Source organism: Porites lutea, chromosome 14 (genome assembly GCF_958299795.1).
Source record: "Porites lutea chromosome 14, jaPorLute2.1, whole genome shotgun sequence".
Classification (NCBI taxonomy): domain Eukaryota; kingdom Metazoa; phylum Cnidaria; class Anthozoa; order Scleractinia; family Poritidae; genus Porites; species Porites lutea.
In genome coordinates, this window is record NC_133214.1 from 17184986 (window position 1) to 17205358 (window position 20373).

Here is a 20373-nt window from a genome sequence, read left to right on the forward strand (position 1 = left end):
TAGGCGAGATGCATACAGTACGTGTTGAAGTGACGCTAAAAATGAAGCGTCCAACCATAATTCCTCCTAAACAGGAAATATTCTTAAGAATTTTTATGGATGAGAATATCTCGAGTTCCCGTTCTCTAATCCCTGTTTTGAAACTACTGTTTGATGTGTTTCATGTTGTGAATGATTAGCTTGAACACTGTGCACTTGTCGAATGTCTTTTCCTCGGTTCATTTTTTATGACAAGAGTGTCATTGTTCAATTCACCTGTTGTAATATCGATCAAATGTTCTTGATTGTACGACATGGGAAATTAAAAGGTAGCTTATTTCCGGTATTATATGCTATGGTCACTATCCAGAGTTTAGTATAAAGCCCAAAAGAATTTCCTCAGAACAACTACATTTAGGGTCGCGTACATGGATGATACAGACGTGACAGGTGATTTTCGTTCACAATTTCTCGTAGAAAAATGTGCATTTGAATTTCGTTCCATTGACTTTGGACGCAGCAACACGATTGGGCGAAACGAACACCTTTGTGTTTTCTGCGATCTGATTGGCTCACGAAAATGAAAGAGAGTTCGTCATTTCCTCTGCATGAAAACAATCCCGTTCACCCGACAAAGCAAACAGCTGTGAGCTGAATGGTCTTGTGAAAAGCTTGCGATGTCGTCTTCGAAAAGGCCGAGGCTGTGCACCGAATACTACCGAAAAACCAAGGCGAGCTCTTCAAATACACAGAACAGCAGTGCGAGTAAGGAATCTACTTTTTTTGGAACGTGATCCGAATTGAAACGGCCATGTTTGCTTTTTGAGGAAGCGGTTTGTAACGGCAGATTTGAAGGGCTTACAAGCTCCTGTTCTTTTGTTTTGCTTTAACAGGGAGAGGCAAACCGCGAAGGAAATGTAACGCTCAAGAACATTTGTTTCTGGAAAACGATTGTGAAGCAGAAAAAACTAAGATCGAATGGAGATCTCAGAAGTCATTTGATGTGAGTTGATCGATCGATCGCTTTCTAAACCGAGCGTCGGGCTTCTGCGTCTTTCACGCAATTTTTAGTGGCTTTGTTGTTACAGGGCAGAATGGCGTCGAAACTGTGGATGGTATTTTTTTAAAAAAATATCTTGTGATCAAAGCTGAAATCTGCGGCATTTTGCTCTAAATTTTTATCCTTGGCCTTTATATTTTCAGTCAAGCCCATCGCATCTGACAAGAAATCAAGCTAAAACATGTCTGAGATCACAGAGCTACGTGGGTAAGCGAACTAGATCTTCCAACCAATTCAACGCAAGGCTTAGGGAGCAGATTCGACAGGAAGGTATGGAAAACACATGTTTTTATCTTGCTAAAAACTAAATTTCTCAATAAATTTCCGATATCAACCGTATCATATTGTAAGCTGAATTTCTTTGTTCAACTCTTTTATTCGAAATCTCTTTGTTGAATATGCCCCCACGTGCCTCTTTTAACTTCAATTATTGTCTGTCACGAAAGAGTTGAATGGAGAATTTTACATTCAAATACGTTCAGCGTTGGTTGAGAAACGTGGTTCTATCAATTAAAATTATTGCGTAAAGTGTTAAAATTATTTAAATCTGAACAGAACAATCCGTGACACCTCAGAGCCAACAAGGTATGAAATTGATAATATAAAATGTTTGCAAAATGTCGAGACATTTAAAAAACTATCAGCTTTAAAATCTACAATTGTGGTGCCGCTGAAAGCAGGATTTTAATCTGCATAGATACTGTAGGTTATCGATCTTAAAGTGTCGGGATATTTTACTTCTTAAATTAAAAGATAGGATGCAAAATTTTCTTTACAGTTTTTTTTTAAGTTCTCTTCCATGTCATGTATTGTGTAATTTTCATAGATTCCACTTTAAATGGTAGGGCAAATATATCGTAGTCAACGTCCAATAAATAAGGTTTTGTTATCTTGAGAATCTAGTACTGTTAAAATATCAAAATTGTTATGAAATTTGAATGTCTGCCAAAATTTTATTTATATGTTTGATCTTAGCTTCAAGTATGATCAACATGTGATAGGCAGAAAACATGCCTGACTTGGAAAAAAATATATTTTCCTTGTGAGCTGTGACACAGTTTTTATTTTTCCTGTTCATTTTAAAATGGATTGAACTCAACATTGAGTAATGTTGCCTTTGGCTTCTAATATCAAATTAAAGCCAATGAGAGGTTCAAAATTATTGAAAGATGGAGAGCTTCTGGTCGAATTAAAATGCTCAGATCCCAGGTTTGGAGGTGGGGTGGGGTCAGGTCGGTATAAGGGTCAGCATTGTCATCTGTTTTTGGTATGAACCAATATATTTATTCATGTCATTAAGCTTGAGGACATTTTATTATTTATTTTTACTTTGCGGCTGACTGCAATTGAATCTCCTTCCATTGTTTTTTTTTTTGGGGGGGGGGAGGGGGTTGGGGGAGGGGAGGGTTAGATGAAAAGGGCTCTCCTTCTCGCCTGGCCCTTCATTTTCTTTTTTGTCAGCTAACATTCTATGACTATCAGTAATAAATGTGATAATATTCTTAAAGGCTTTTCTCAAAAAATCTTTGTTAAAATACACTAAAGCTTACTGACTAACAGATCTCTCTTTTATCACGATATTTAACAGAGAATTTAGAATGCTATATTGAAGCAATCCCAGACGAAGTGTTGCTGTTGATATGCTCCTATCTAAAAGAGAAGGATTTGTGCAGATTGGCGCAGACTTGTTCACGACTCAACACTTTAAGCCAGGATGGATGCTTATGGTTTGTAGTGAAAACATTGTAGCACCTATTATCAGTAAACTTATTTTTTTATGTAGCATTCAGTTGCCCCTCATTCTAATAATATCTTTCCAGGATAAATTAAGTTATTTTAATGCTGACTTATTAAAGTCCATACAGTAAATTCACTACTTCTTAGAACCATCTGTCACAGTTGTGGCCCTTGTTTAATCAACAAACCTTTGTTGTAGATGCGGAATTTGGCAGCTGTTTCTAGTGAGTAGTGATTTAACCAGATTAAATCTCAATAGCACTGGGCTATGCTGGAGCACAGTCCTCAATGACTGACTCTGACGAAGGGCTAGCCTTAAAATAATCAACTTACTAGTGTTTTTACAATGGCAGGTTGACTTTTTGTGTTTGACAAAGCTGATTGGCCAGACAACCAATGGCTTATGACCCTCTCTTGTTTTAAATGTTGTTGTTCTTCTAAGGTCGCTTTTTTGGTCTACAGGCGATCCCTTTACAGTCAAGTATTTGACATGAGGAAGCCGTTAGTAAAGACATTTGAAGGTTTTTACATTGAACAAGAACCCAAAGATGACTTATGTTGGAAAAAATGCCTTAGCTCTTTGTATCGTGCTCATCATGTTCACCCGGCCCTAGCAAAACAGAAGAAGCTAAATCCTACAAGATTTACGGGAAGGCAAATCAAGGTACATTATGTGTATGTCACTTTCAATCATGTGCACTAGAACAGGTGAATGGACATTGAAGCTAAGAAAAGTGAGCTAGTTGCAAGCTATAGGAGCTTAAGATTGTGGTATTGAAAGTAGCTGATTAGAAGTCACTCCATATTTACCCTAGAGGTTTTTTAATTTGAAAAAGTTGACCCATTTTTTATCAAGTTGCAATCTGCTCTCATGCTAGCCACCAAGGCCCGGTTGTAATTTGAAAGCCTGATCACACTATCCACAGGATGATGCAATTGGTTTCCCTAATACTTATCCACTAGTTCGTGATTTATGTGCTGTATAGTTTATCCAATGTTTGAACAACCCGGGCTAGACGACAAGCACCTATGGTTAAGTTATGGTTGTAGAGTAATAAGAAATACAACTAAATCGTTAATTCAGGGTTTTCTTTGATTACAATGAGTTTTTAGGGTTTTAAAGTAATGCCAAAAAGTTTTGACATAACTGCTTAAAGGTGTTTTCAAGACACCTCTTGCAAGCCTACACCCATGCTCAGTCTCAAGGGTGTCCTTTTGAGGAGGTCAGGCTGTAATTTTGAGATCTTTCTTCCTTCAGTATCATGAAACCATTAATGAAGCTCTGGAAGCAGTCCCTTATGATGGAGTCATTATAGTACATCGGGGTGTGTATGATGAGCATCTATCAATCAACAAGCCTGTCGCCATTATTGGAGCAAGTATGTGGAGTAGTTTTTTGAGTATTTTTATTCTCTTTTGGAGTCATTTAAGGTTCAGGTTCTTTAATTAAAGTTTATGTAGTGCTTAGCCTAAACAACAGCTGAAAGTTTGCGATGTCACCACTGGTTTCCCTGCAAAATGACAGCTGGTGAACAAGCGCAAAAAATTTCATACTGATGGTGTGTTATTACCCAGATCTGGTTAGTGCTTCTGATTAGTTGTGCAGCAAGAGAAATTTGCTTCATCCAATCAGAAGCTCTGCCCAGATCTGGATAGTGACTCATCATCAGTATGGAATTTCTGCACACCATCCTCAGACTTCTTTTTGTGGGGAAACCAGTGGTCACGTCACAAAATGTTGGCTGTTTTCTCAGGCTTAATAGTACAGAGTTAGAAGTGTTTTATTGTATTTTCTTTTTCATGACAGTTGGTAGTGATGAAGTGGTTATTCAGAGCAGTTCTTCAACAGTCGTCAGTTTCACTTCAGGATCTGCATGCGCCTTCTTGGGACATCTCACTTTAAAGGTTTGTATCATAAACTTTAAGCAAAGTTTCTATTAACAATTGCTATTATAATATTCTATAATATTATGACTGAGGCCCTGAATATGTAATTTTTTAATTGATTTTAATTTGTTATAATTTGTTTACCCAAGGAGCACTTAGTAGTGCTTAAGAACTCGTTGAGATGTGTCCGTGCATTCCAGATTGAATTGGAATTTGGAAGTGTTGGTTTTTGAGGAGAGGGGAAAACTGGGGCAGAGAACCAACAACAAACGTGTGACATATTGTTCTGTTACTAACCAGTCTACTTTGTTTACATGTTTACTTTTATCAGAACTGTCCTTCCAGTGAATCACAGCCAATCAGATTAGGTTGTGTAGAGGTTGTAGATGAATGCTCTCCAACAGTCTACAACTGCAAGCTTACCAGTCTTGCTGATGGTAAGAATTGATTGCTTTAGTGATTCTTTTGTCACGGTTAATAAGCAACAGCACAGGAAATGCCATATTAAGGTTACTACATTATAACACTTCAGGATTTGATGATACACAGACTCAAAATTAAAGTCAGAAACATCTCACACAGAGCAAACTGGACCACCGGAAAATGCTGCTCATTAGCTTTTATTTATGATTTGATTGCGGAGTGATTCACAGACTTAAAAGTTAGAACCACCTTGTATAGCATAATAAACAGTACCACAGGAAAGTACTGCTTAGTAGCTTTCATTTGAATGGTCACACTTTAGGATTTCATCCACAGACTCAAAAGTTAGAACCACCTTGTACAACATAATAAACAGTACCACAGGAAAGTACTGCTCAGTAGCTTTCAATTGAATAGTCACACTTAAGGATTTCATCCACAGACTCAAAAGTTAGAACCACCTTGTACAGCATAATAAACAGTACCACAGGAAAGTACTGCTCAGTAGCTTTCATTTGAATGGTCACGCAATCTGCCACAGACTCAAAACTTAGAACCCCACTATTTTAAAAATGAAATTTAAGGATCACTGGTGATGTTTTGTTTTATTTCTTGTAGCTGGTGCAACAGTCTATGTTCACGGTAGAGGCGCAAGACCCACCCTGTCACAGTGTGTTATATCTGATTCTGAAAATGTTGGGATCTTTGTCACGGATGGAGCCCAGGTAGGAAATACATGTACCGTAATGTTTAAACCATCTAATCTTGATATGACTAATGTTAATTTTTTTTAATGGGCGGTAGGTTAGTACATTACGTAACAGGGCTTAGGCCTCTGATGGTTTGAGATTGTTACTTACCCATTGTGTGAGTAGCCTGTGAAAACAGCCGTTTCTCCTTGCTCCTCGCCGTTTGGGACGTTTCGCCTGGAGAGACGTCTGCGCCTGAGCGAAAGAAATCTATCGTGATTATTCCAACTTGCTTACTTTGTCAAATGCAAGCGAAATCCTCTGGAGCTGAATTCTTGAGATCAATTCCAAGTTCAGATTGGTTGTTGTTTTGCCTATACAACCTACTGCTATTTTTATGTTCTCTTTGCCGTCGCCCTCGTGGCATTTTTAGGGAGCTTAAGCAACAACAAAGGTGACGGCTACAAAAACGTCACTTAAAAAGTGAATTCGCGCTGCCTCAAACTTTATCGCGCTTATTTCATCTCGTTCAGTTTATCAAATGTTGGCAATTTTCTCTGGAGTTGGATTCTGAAAGACTGTATCGAAGTTCAGGAAAAGAAAAAGAATGTCGTTGTCTCGTGTTCACGTCCTCTATAAAACGTGAAATGCAGTGACGGCTAAGAAATAATACAAAAAAGCGTGATGCACGTGCGGAGTTGTTGTTTTGCTAACATAAATCTACTGCTTTTTTGCCGTTCTCGTTGCCGTCGCCGTCGACGTTGCTTAAGCTCCCTTTTAATTCCCTTGTTAATTAGAAGACAGTAGGCTAGCTGCCAACAGATCTGCAGGTCAACTAAATGTGTGGTTTACTTACAGGGAACGTATGAAGACTGTGAAATAACAAACATGAAGCTTGCTGGAGTCTGGGTGCGTAATCATGCTAGCCCTGTCATGCGAAGAAATAAAGTGCATCATGGACGAGATGTCGGCTTCTTTATCTTTGATTATGGACTGGTTAGTGAATTTGGACACTGCTTTTAAAGTTCTTCGTGTTTTCTGCTCATTTTCATGTAATCTATTGTGGCAGGATGCCATTACTGAAATTCAAAACTTCAATTTACCACTGTAATTTTCCAACGGTAGCTTCATTTCGGACACAGTGTCAAGGTAAGGCGATGATCCGTGGCTGAGCTGAAAAGGTCAGCAAATGCCGCATTCACAGCATCAGCAATTTGGTATATTTGAGAGCTGTTTCGCAAAGATAAATTTTCTTGTCTAGAAATTGAATTTAATAGGGAGTTTAAGCAACGGCGACAGCAACAAGAACGGCGAAAAAACAAAACAGCAAATTTGCACGTGCATCATGCTTTTGTTAATGTTGCTCGACTACAACGTGAAATTTCATAGTCATGCTCACGTTTTATGGCGGGCGTGGACACGAGACAGCAATTTTCTCTTTTTTTCCCCTGAGTTTAGGTACAGTCCTTTAGAATTCAACTCCAGAAAAATTCCTCAACACTTGACAAATTGAATGAAATAGAATAAGAGTGCTAAAGTTTGGAACCGTCCGAATTCAATTTTCAGGTGACGTTTTCGCTGCCTTTGCGTTCGCGGTCGCTTAAGCTCCCTAATGTTACCCGGTCTGAAATCCGACAAAGTATCTGCGTTTTTCTCATAGGGTTATTACGAAGGTAATGATGTACACAATAATCGTATCGCTGGTTTTGAGATTCGTTCAGGAGCAAATCCCACAGTGGTTGGTTGCCGGATTCACCATGGTATGACTGGCGGGATCTACTGTCATGATGACGTAAGTACATGGTGGTCAGCCGAGTGTGCAGTTGCTGTTGAGGGTCCCCAACAGGTTTTTCGGGATCTGGGATTTCCATTATTTGAAGGTCGGGATTCGGGATTTTTAAGCAAAATGGGGATCAGATTCGGGATTGATCGGGATGCGGGATGCCGAAAATAACCATCGAGATTACAGGATTGAGCGAAAATTTGGTTCGGGATGACGGGATTAAAGAGTCCTATTGAGGACCCTCGCTGTTGTTGTTTTTGCAATGCTTTGCTCTATAACGGTTTTCGTGCCTACACGAAAACTATATCAGACATGGCTTCTGGTCACCCATAAAAACGATGATTTTGGCGCGATTTCTGTAACGGAACGAAGCTGCGCCGCGTCGATCTTGAAAGTGGATAGTCACATATCGGACAGATTCGGTGCCACTCTTCGTCTTCTTAAGTCTGCTAAAAAACGATAATTTTCATTCGCTGACTTTGAATAAGCGCAGTCTTAAACTGAAGCTAGTGTTAAACGAGGGGGCATGATTAGACGAAGTTCCCACGTTGCGAATGCAAGAATTTGCGCATTCGGCTTTTATTGTGCCATACAAGCACGTTTTTATAAAGAAAAGAAAATAAACCTGCAGTTTTTGAAGCCCAGTGATCTTTGGTTTAGAATTATTTTGTCTTTTGCAGGCTCGTGGAGAATTTCTTGAAAACAAAATTTATTCCAACACGTACGCTGGTGTCTGGATCACGTCACAAAGTAACCCAACTATCAAGTAAGAAACCCTCGGTGTTGTCGTAGTTTGTTGTCTGTCCAACCGTTTAAAACATAAAACGAAAGGTTCACTGTCGTCTTTTCTTGTTTTAGAAACAACGAGATTTATGACGGACATCAAGGAGGTGAGAAATTGTGTCTTGTCTATAGATCGCTGCTTAAATTAGTCTAAGAAATATTTTTTTTGTTTAGATTATCGTTGCTTTGTTATTGGGTATGGAAATATCGCGCCCTTTTCTCAACCAATTTTGGAAAATAAAGAGTGGTTTTCTCGCAAACAGCAGTGGCGGATCCAGACCTTCAGATAAGGGGGGACCGGGTCATCCAGACCCTGAGATAAGGGTGGGGGGGGGGGGGGCGGGGGACGGTCTTAAAAAAATTCTTTTCAGGCCTTTGGGCCTCAGTTTGGTCCAAAAATGGGGGGGGGGGGGGGGGGGTACCCGGGCCCATCCGCCACTAAACAGTGCCAGGGATTCACTATAAACGAGTAATTGTTTTCTTTTATTTCTGTTAGGTGTTTATGTATTTGGCGAAGGAAGAGGACTGATTGAAGGAAACAATATTCACGGTTAGTAAAAATAAGTTAGACTCGTCATTTATTTCCACATAGTTACAGTACATATAAGTATTTCCATAATCGTACGATTAGAAGGGTACTGTCCGCTTGAAAACCGTGCTAGGTGCTTTTCTGTAGTTTTGGGCGGGGTACAAATCTTATTTCCCCCAAAGTTATAGCGGCCAATCGTATCTCGAAGTAAAACTACATGTGGTATGCTTGAACCGAGGGAAGCGCGTGCGAAAAAGTCAAAATTGCATGGTGTTTACTGTCAATTGTGAAAGTTACACTTCCTTTCTAAGTTCGTAACTTAATTCAGCATTTTGCCCAGCCGGTTGAACACAATTTCTAGCTACTTTTCTGAGAGCTCGCTTGCCTGAGGAAAAAAAACACACCTTGTATCAAGCTTATCGCCACGGATGGCGCGAATTTTAGTTAAGTGTGGAAACTCTGTGAAAAGCAATGCACCTATCAATGTAAACCCCGTGTGTGTGTGTGTGTGTGGTGGGGGGGGGGGGGGGGCTGGAGTGCGGGCAAGGGATGGGGATTTGACAAATTTTAAAATTTTTCGATCAAATTCCCTAGGGTGGGAAACGAAAGGTCAATCAAAAGTGTCAAAAAAGCCCCCACCCCAGGGGAAAAAATCTAAACAAACAATAATACTATAAATAATAATACTATATAAAACGAATAAAAGAACATTTCAAACACGTTGTTACTACTTTTATTTACGGTTAACGGAAGCTCCATTAAATTACTCGCTGTAATTAAGTATTTTCTCTCTCCACTAGCATCTCTTATCTCCAAGAAGATTGACCGTGCTATATAATATTAATAAAACGTAAAATGTTTTATAACATCTGCTCAACATGTCGGAACAGGTCGGATCAGTGACCCATAAAAAATCCTCTGACTTTCATGGTGAAATTCGATTTCAATCGAGTTTTACAATCAGATGGGAACTTGAAGATAAAAACTTCCTCAAAATAGACATTATCTGTTTAGATGACAGTTTAAAGTATCGGATTATGGCGATTAAAACAAATGAAAACTTCATACCTTTCTCCAACAACGTGACTTTCGGGAAGCCTCGAGGGACGGACTTGGTAACTGCTTCTGAATTGATACCAGGCTTCTGTCGGTCAAAGTCAAATGTCCCAACCCCGGGGTCGCTTCGCACGATCAAAATCCCGACAGCGGGGATAGTCCCAGGCATCAAATCCCCTTCCCTTGCCCGCACTCCCCCCCCCCCCCCCCCACGGGATTTACATTGATAGGTGCATTAATTTCGTCACTGCTTTAGTTTGTCCTCGCTTCGCTTTGTGATTGGCCGCGAAATTTCGCGCCATTTTCTCGACCAATCAGAAGGAAACCAAAATCCACTGTGGCCTGTCAGCAGGCGTTTTCCCGCGCTTGGCGCTCGCGAGATGTTTTTAAATTTTCTGGAGTTTGATTGGCTTAGTTGATTGTTTACCTTTGCTTCGATTGGTCAGAATAAATTCGCTTTGGTTTTGATTTTATGACGGTGAAAACCACTGAAAAGTTTCACTTTGTTTCAGACAATGCACTTGCTGGGATTCAGATCAGAACGAAAAGTAACCCCATCGTCCGTTGCAATAGAATACACAGCGGACTGCACGGTGGAATCTACGTGGTAAGTAGAGTTTATTTGCATTACTTGTTTGGTTTTCTTACAGGGATAACTTCCCGTCCCTTCCCAACCCCTCCCTACTGTGATGGCTTCCCGTCCCTATGATATATGAATATCGCCTGCAGTTTTCTTCAACTACTTAACAACAACACTCTGTTCTATAAACAGTTTTCTGTTAATTGTTATGTTTTTCCTTACTTTTCTCAGCACGAGGATGGTATGGGGCTTATAGAGGACAACGAAATTAACAACAATACTCTCGCGGGTGTCTGGATCACTACAGGTATAAGGCGACATGAGAGAATGTCCATATAGCTTAGAGGCTAGAAGATCGACTAGGTTATTGTATATGGGTTCATGATCATATCCTGTCAAGAACTACTCATTTAGTAGTACTGAGTTTTTTGTCGCTTGCTTGCGATTAGCGAGTTAGCGGGGAATTCGAGTTATCGGGGTAAATTTCAGTGAAATTTTAATCAAGGGAAAGGATATTTAGTTCGAGTTAGCGGGGAATTCGAGCTATCTGAGTTCGAGTTCTCGAGGTTCTACTATAGTATCAAAGAAGAAAATGGATAGGTCTGTAGAGGATAAGTTACTGCAGTAATGTCTCCGTTGGTAAATAATCGGATGAGCTTTTTGGCGACCTGACGTGGTTGTACGGTATATATCGTTTGGTGTCCTCGGAAATCCAGGTTTAGAGCTGGTGGGGACAAAAATATACGGACACTTTTGGATTAATAATGGAAGAATTCAGATCTGAAAATACCAGTAGGTCATTGGACAGTGTCCGACGAAATTATTTTTTTTTCGTTTGACGAAATCCTACCTATGGTCTGACATGATGATCGGACATTGAGTTATAGGGGGCTTTCCATTCAACAATAATTCCGGTTTAAAATTTCGGTAATTCCACGTGCCCAGTGGAACGGTACATTCCTGTTGCACAGACTCGACCCAAGCCACTGCGCGTTTGGTTATAATATTGTTCTTGTAAGCAGGATACAGAAGAGCGGTACTGGGGACAACAATTTCGTCAAATGAAAAGGGACATTTCGGTCCGAGCGACCGAAATAGAGTACCGGTCAAAGTGGGCCACCTTCAAAGGTATTCCGGTCGGACCGAACCGAAATGGTCTGTTCCAATTGATGTCCAATCGAAATTTCCGGAATTTTGGGCTGAATGGAAAGCGCCCAAAATATGCTTAAGATTATCATTTTGAAGCTGAAGAATTCTTTTGTTTAAGAACGCGGAGAAGGTTATGGAATAATGCGTTTTTGTTGTTGTTGCGCAGGAAGTACTCCAACACTAAGACATAACAGAATACACAGTGGAAAACAGGTAGGTATGGTTATTTAAGCGTAGGATAACTGAACCGCAGATTAAGAAAATTTAATGGCCTTTGCGAATTGTGGCTAAGTTAAAACTTTAGGTTGGCCGCAAACTGTTCCGTGACGGTAGAGTATCTTTACCCTATTTAAATAAATTTAAGTCTTCATACGCTGCTAACTGTCGTAATAACGCACACGAAGAGTTTTTTACTCCATAAGCAAGTAATCCGATTTCCTATGGTGTTAGATTACATTCCATAATAATATTTTAGACTTAAGGGCCATGTTTACCCAAACTGCTTTGCACGATACCCTGATTTGCGCGTAGGCTGAAAGTCTGCAAAAGGCTTTTCAAGCAATTTATTATCAAAACGAATCATCTACTTCATCTCGCTTAGTTTCGACAGTTATCGTGGATTTCGCGTCGCGATGGTTCACGTGACATGTAGTTTTATTTTCATACTATATTTCAATATTTCAAGACACGCAAAGTAGTTTGAGTGATCATGGGCTCAAAAATCTTGAGCTGAAATTCACTAAAAATAAACAAACTAAACAACTAAAACATAAATTTTCAACTGTCTTTACCTTCTTAGTAAATGCCCAAATTAACTTGCACGCTCTTTTATAAGTTTCTTTTTATAGTCAAGCACGTAACCCAGTTCATCTACACCCTTACTAAATTGACTACATTGAAAGAGCATCCAGCACACGAACGACAGACAATATTTTTTTTGTTTGTTTGTAAAATGAATACGAACTCATCGACTAAATGAGCTCCCAGTTGTGTACCATACACAGCATAGTTATGAAAGCTGGCAAGAATCTTTGTCGAAAAGAAAGTTGTTGCCGTTTATTTTGGGAGTTTCTTGAACGGATATGAAGATACCTAATTATTATATGTTTTGTTAGTATCCTTCTTGCCTCGTTAGGTGGTTAATAACACATTCGATCTAGTCCCTCCTCGCTTTTTTTTGGTTTGAAGGGTATAACAGTACTGTATTTTTACTAAATGTTTCCTCTAACCAACATCGTTCCGCTTCAACTACAAAGAACATTCAAAATTAAACATGAGCGCAATAAAACCGAACCTTTCCCCTTACAACTGGTTCTTATCACTCATACAAAAAGTTTAAAATGGCACAAGCAAAATCCTAGTTCTAGGATAACACAACGACCGCTTTGTTTTTCAGAAAAAAAGACGCAGTAGGACTGGGGACAAACAACTGCACTTGAGGTTAACGCACAAACTTAAATCTGGTCTAAAGCGGTTTAACGAGTTAATGCTAAACTTAACGTTGATATTTTTGTTGTAACATTGAAAAATAACTTGCACAAATGGTAACACCCTTTGTATAAACATCTTGCACGAAAGCCTTACATAAAAAATGTCCTTTTAAACTGTAAAATAACGTCTAATTTTCCTTTAATGCAACTTGATTCTAAAAAAGTTAAATTGTGTTATTCTTCGAACAAAGCTAAATATTAAAATTTCTTTAAGAAACAAAACTGTTAATGGTAAAATGGTCATAAAAGAATTAGGTAAACAGTTAATTAAGTTTAAAAACGACACTTTTTTTCTATATCTTTGCTTAAATGGTATACTGTTAAACGAGCGCGGTTTTGTTGGCTGAGAACATTATGGTAGAGTATTACAAGAAATACTTAATGACTGGTCCCTAAGGAAACAGTTAATTTTGTTTCCCGAGAATCTCCCTGTTTCCGTTTCCCAAGACGGGGCCGAGGGAAACATTGAGATTCGAAGGAAACAAAATTAACTGTTTCCCGAGGGACCAGTCTTTAAGTGATTTGTTATATAGCTGGAAATTTTGAAGCTGGAAATTCATTAAGCCTCGCTGTATAAACGGCGGTCATCGGTCAGCAGTGCACTGTTCCCCGCTGACGTCACAGAATTTTGTAATGTTGCCCGCTCAGAGGTTTTGGCGGGAAACAGTTTCATTGTTTGATGTCATGTGACCTCGAAGTAACCAATGAGAACGCGCGCTGTTGGGAAAAATTTCCAGCTATAGAACAATACATTGTAATAATCGATTAACGTTTTACATCTTTGAGATGCAATAGCTCGGGAATTCTTGTCAAAAGTTTATAAAAATGATGTGCGATTATCGTTTCTCAGAACCAAATTTCAATTAAATTATTGGAAGGAAAACAGAAGAGTCCCTTCGAACCTCCACAAGCGGGTAACTTCCCTGAGCGGGCATTAACTAAGTCATTGTCCGTCAAGCGGTTTTCCTGTGATTCCAAGGTTGTCCGCTTTTTGCAGTAGCTTCGACTGTATTATTTTTGGCGATCTCGAAAAACACCATGTCAGAAATTGAAAATGTTACCCTAACTTTTCAACACTCAAAGTATTGAGCGTTTTTTTTATCGTTTTCAGGTTGGAGTGTATTTCTATGATGGCGGCTGCGGAGTTCTGGAGGAAAACGAAATCTTCAATCACAAGTACTCTGGCATACAAATAAGGTAACAGTGGTTTGCTAGTACCAAAGTGAATCATCAACCAATGACGATCAAACTAATCGTGACACGCCCACTCTCGCTTTCCCAAGCTTGGCGCCAGCTACACACATAAGCTTTACGTTCTGACTGGTTTGTTGGACTGTTTGTGTGATGTGATTGGCTTAAGTAAACAACGTTGACTTTGATTGGCTAGTTATTCACTTGAGTTTCCCGCGCTTTATGCCAGCGGCGTGTTTTAGCGTTCGTTTTGATTGGTCCATCGTCTGCGTGCGCTGTCTGTGTAGTAATTGGCCAAAGTTGGTTATACGTCATATACGTGAAAAAAAAAAATTCAAAATAGGGCAGGAGTGCCTCCTTTTAGAACAACCGTGTATTTTAACAAAGAAAGTTAAAGCTATTCTCTTTCCTTGTTTCAGGTCTGGCAGCAATCCCTGCATAAGAAGGAACAAAATCTGGGGAGGACAGAATGGCGGAGTGTTGGTCTATAACGGAGGTAATACATTGGTTTCTTATGAAAAAGAACCAGTATGTGGATGAGCTACCTCTAATTTACAACTGACAAAAAACCGAACTAACGGTTACGTTGTTTACACTTGGTGATTTGACTAGCCGTATTTTAAGTTCTTAGTTCTTTCTATGGTACAAACTTGCTGTTCCATTACGAGGTTTTTTTCAGGAACGACACTTGGGGAATTTCACAGTTGAAAACAACATATTTACCTTGGTGACTCAGCGAAGCACAGAAAAATGTTTGGCCATGAATTAAGCCTTTTATGTTGAGATAATTTGTTTAGGGGAACAGAGAATGGGCACCATTACTTGTAAAAAAAAACTTGCAAGTTGAGAAGTGTGTGTTCGTGTGAGTCATGGCGTTTATTGCTTATTTCTAGGCCTTGGTTTGCTTGAAGAGAACGAGATTTTTGACAATGCAATGGCGGGTGTTTGGATCAAGACTGAGAGTGACCCAGTTCTCCGAAGGAACAAGATCCATCACGGCCGTGAAGGCGGTGTCTGCGTGTTCAACAGCGGAAAAGGTGAATGCGAACCTGATAAGTATGTCTACAGTGGCCAAATTGAAAATGTCACGAAAAATTCAAATTTCTTCGAGTAAAATCCTAAGAAATTACCAGTACTGTGCAAAACTTCTGCTAATGAATGGTAACACCATAGCATTTTGACACAGATTTAAATCTTGTAGTGACGAATAACCTCGATATAACTTAATTTAGGAGTAAAAAGGTCGAAAAGTGCAGAAGTTGTGAGCGGGCTGCCTTGTTAAAGGTTGAGCTCCTCAGCTGTGAGTATCGCGCGAAAACCTATCACGAGAGCGATTCTCGTGGTCAAATGCTTCCTAGTAATATAAAGGGCTGAAAAATCGAAATGAACCCTTTTAATTTTAACAGTGGATAAAGTGAAAAATACGCAAAAAATCCAAATTTCTCTTTGTAAAATCCTAAGAGGTAAAAAGTAGTTTGCGAAAGGTGCGCCAAAGAGGTTTCGTTTGAATGTATGGCCATAAAAGGAATCATGTGACATGTAACTGACTTGGCACTTTATTTGTTTCAGGTATTTTGGAGAATAACGACATCTTTCGAAATGCTCTCACGGGTAAGTACGCATCCTTTTCCATGTTAATGTAAGCGAGATATGATGTGCCCTCTGATTGGATGAATTCTCTTTCGGAAAGAATGTTTTGAGCAGAATTTTTGTCCTAAAAGAAGCAGAAATCAAATTGGATTACTCCAAGAGAGCGCAACTATTTTGCTATTTATTTGTGTTTCGGAATCTGTGTATATGATTGGGAAATACCAGACATTTCTTCCAATATATTGGACTAGTTATTTAAACGTTGTTTAGCCAGTGTTTAACAAAACCGCGTTCCAAGCCATTTTCAATTTGCCCAACGGTTTTATCTAAACACCATTTATTGTGAAACGTTTTATGAAGGCATATAGAGTAGACCAGAAAAGCATTTATCTTCTTGAAATAACCCACTAAGGAAGAGATTTGGAGGATAAAAGATTGGTCAAACCGACTTGCTATTGTTTTTAATGATATCGTCCGCTGATTCCTGTACTTTCCCCCCTGTAAATAGGAGTTCTCATCAGTACAGCCAGTTTTCCAGTGCTGAAAAGTAATCGCATATTTGATGGCGGTGCTGCAGGAATTGAGATTACAAACAGTGCAGGTAAGACACCTGTTTTACTACCTACTCCTCTCTCCGCCTTGTCTTTCACACCAGACTACGAGATTACGAGAACGAGATCTTCTCAATCCAAATAGTGAGAGGGGAAAACCGGAGTACCCGGAAAAAACCTCTCGGAGCAATACAACAAGGGAGAGAACCAACAACAAACTCAACACCCACACATGGTGTAGGTAAATGAGCCTATAACAGGAGGAGTGGAGGGTGGGGAGCTTATAAGCGGCAGTTAATGGTATTCGATAATTGTACGTTTGCAAATGTCATCATAAAACAAAGCCGAATTTTTCTTGATCTTAGGTGGTGTTTTAGAAGGAAACGAAGTTTTCAACAATCGATTTGACGGGATTTGTCTCGCTACTGGCGTTAAACCGCAGCTTAACAGTAAGTATAATCTGACCCACCAACCCCGGTACCCGTCCAGTTTATAGCTTTCACTGTGTCCTACTTACTTTCTCTTTCCCTCCCCTCCCTCAGATAATAAGGTACACAGTAATAGACGGGAAGTGGAGAAAGCCATCGAGTCTTGCCGCTGTCTGTTCCAGGTCTCTGGTAACACGTGCTACCCAATGCACGACTTCTATAGGTTAGTAAGGTGACACGTGACACGTGACAAACGATTTTTTGAGAACCAATGAGGTTGCTAGGTGAATGAGCAGTGAAATCTAGGTGATGCAACCACCCAAGGCCCATAGAACTTAGAGCCCGGCTGTTCAAAAGTTGGATAGCGGTATCCAGTGGATGAGGATAAGTATTACTGAAATCAATAGGATTTAATGGAGCCGAAACCAATTTTGGAATTGCACGCATTTTAGGCATCCTACTGATGAACAGTTGCGACACGTAGATATATATTTTTTAGCAACTAAGATAATTTGCAGTCTGTCTACTTTGAATTGCGTTATTCACTGTTTAGAGATCTATCGAGCGGAAAGCACTATCCATAGACCAAACGAACGTGGCCTTACGTTGAACTAGCCGACTAAAAGTCTTTTATTGACAAAATTACGACCACATAACAAAGAAAGTTGACGCCTTCCCGAGGCTATAAATCACCCTTAACGAGTGTTGAGGAACACTTCAAAAAAGACGAGCCGAGGACCTTGATTACCGGATGCAATCCATTTTTATCGTCACCATTTTAGCCATTTATGCCCCCTATTGGTTTTCCAGTGTTCAGTTGTGTGGTTTTTTTTTTGCAAAAATTCTGCAAGTGTAGAGGACCTATCAGGGTTTCTATTCCTATGACTTACTGGTTGGCAATCTGTTAATACTGTAAGGAGAAATTATAAGTTGATGCCTCTGTTTTTGCTTAATTTGTAGATGCACCACTTGTGGTACGTCGGAAGGTTATGCCATTTGTGTGAGTTGCGTGAAAGGCTGTCACGACGGACACGATGTAGAGTTCGTTAGGCGTGATAGGTAAGACGTTACAGTAGCGCGAATGTGTTGTCGATACCCTTACCCATTCGCCACTTTAGAAACGAAAAGGGAACTGGAACCGAGATGTGTCCCGCGATTGTTTTTGGGATTGTTACTGGCCCATTTTTTCCATGTCACTAGTAACGGTGCCAGAAGTCTATGCGAAATTAAAACTCGGCTTCAGTCCCTTCTCGTTTCTAAAGTGGCCAATCATGTTAAAGTTGTCTTTTCACATCACAGGTCTTGATCAATTTAGGTAAACTACCCATCTACCCCTCCCCTATGTCAAAATGTAGGCTTAGGGGAGGGGTAGATGGGCCATTTCCCAGAAACCTAAATTAATCAGCAAACTTTTCTTTTCCTTCAGATTTTTCTGCGACTGCGGAGCTGGATCCAGCGGTGTGCTGTGTAAGTTAATCAGCGGAAAGTGCTTTTCAGTGGCATCCTCTCGAACGCAAACAGTACGAGTGGCCAGCGGTGGTCATACTGAAACGCAGGCGCAAGAGGAGAGTAGAAACCACTCCCTTTGTACTTCGTGACGTAATACTGGACGCAGATTAGAATTTTAAAGAAAGTAAACGACTTAAAAAACTAAAAAACAAAGTAAGGTTTAAGTTATTGGAAGAACATGCATACGTAATAAATATATCGTCCGTTCGCTTTCTTCGTACTTCGTACCCTTTCATCCATGACGCTCTGTTACCCTGCGCTAGGAAATAAATGTGCGCCTTCTTTCTTGCGCCCATTTATTTCCTAGTGCCTACTGCGAAGGCTAATGCTCTGTCAGCTGACAGCAAAAATGTTTTAATTACCATTATTTGCTCGGTGTTATTTATTTTAACATAATACATTCTTACACAGTCTGTATACTACTCTATTCATGACTCACTTGAACGCGCTTTTACTGTAGAGTGTCAATGCAGGGTAGTTTGGAGAGAGAGGGAGCTTAGGCGGATCAATTTAGGTATCTGGGAAACTACCCACCTACCCCTCCCCTAAGCTAACATTAGCACTTACTCCTCACTTTGGGCGAAATGATGGCTTAGGGGATGGGTAGGTGGGCAGTTTCCCAGAAACCTAGATCCGCTTAGGCAAGATAACCGGAATTGAGGCCTTCTTCCTTTTAAGGTATCTTGACATTACCATATTTGTATTGCTAAGTGTCGTTTCTCTAATAGACACGATTTTCCCGAAAATCTGGGAAAACCATTACCCAAGAATGCGAAAAGCGCAATTCCGGTTGAGGTGCGTCGACCAAAGGAGTTTTTGCTCAAGTCCCCTCGAGCGGTGGCTGTACAGTACAAAAATCGATTGCTTTCCTTGGTTGCATTCGTTGATTGAGCAATCTTTTGCATTACGATAAAATGCACCACAGGAAAGTACCGCTCAGTAGTTGTCATTTGAATGGTCACACCATAGGATTTGTGAGGAAAGAACTGCTCAGTAGCTTTCATTTGAATGGTCACACTTTAGGATTCCGTGCACAGACTCAAAAATTATAACCACTTTTTTTTATCCAATTTGTTGATTCCGTCCACAGACCCTAACGTCATAGCGGCCATTTGTTTTTCAGCATAAGAAAATGATAGATTTCAACTTGGTGATTTCATTGCTCGACGAGAAGAATGGAATCATTGTTAAATAAAAAAAAAATTAAAAAATGAAAGTGAATTAAGAATAACGTCTTGAAAGTTTTCATATTTAAATCATATACTAAATCGTTAATTTAATATAACCTGGTGAACCATTTGATCTAAAGAACTATTTGATAAAAAGGCTATAACAAAGATTTGAATACTTTATTAACAGCTATATAACTTGTGACCAAGAGTCATATTTATTTATAACATTTAGGTAGGTAAGAAGAAAAATAAACCCTATGTTAAAGAACTCAAATTAAAAAAAACATATTAGAAAACTAGCTTGCGTGGCTTGTCTTGTTTATGGGTCAAACTGAAAGGAGGTTTCACTTATTGTTTAGCTGGCCTAGGAGGAAATTTTTTTGTTATTTGTTTACCCTCTAAGCACTTAGGAGTTCTTTAAATTAAGAACTCGTTCAAACGTGTCCGCGTGTTCCAGATCAATTTGGAAGTGTTGTTTTTTAAGGAGAGGAGAAAACCGGGATACCCTGTTGAAGCGGAGATTTGAACCCGGGCCACTTCGGTGAGAGGCGAGTGCTCTTACCGCTGTGCCACCCTTGCTCTCATAGAAACCCGGACTTTCTCGCAAGTCGACTTTGTTGCGCGGTGACTCAACCAAAACGGACTCCTGTGGAAACCCTGGGGAAACAGGAGAGGTTATTATCATAAGCGCTGATTGCTTACGTGAATCATCCCAGTGCAGACGAGCGAAACAAGCGGGCGAGCAGCGAAAAAGCGATTGAATGAGCGAGCGAAAAAAAGGCAATAA

At 39.8% G+C, this 20373-nt stretch overlaps 1 pseudogene; it reads left to right on the forward strand.

Moving 5' to 3' along the window:
* The first annotated feature begins 303 nt into the window (after positions 1-303).
* LOC140924813 (uncharacterized) lies at positions 304-19860 on the forward strand (annotated as a pseudogene).
* The last annotated feature ends 513 nt before the right edge of the window (positions 19861-20373 follow it).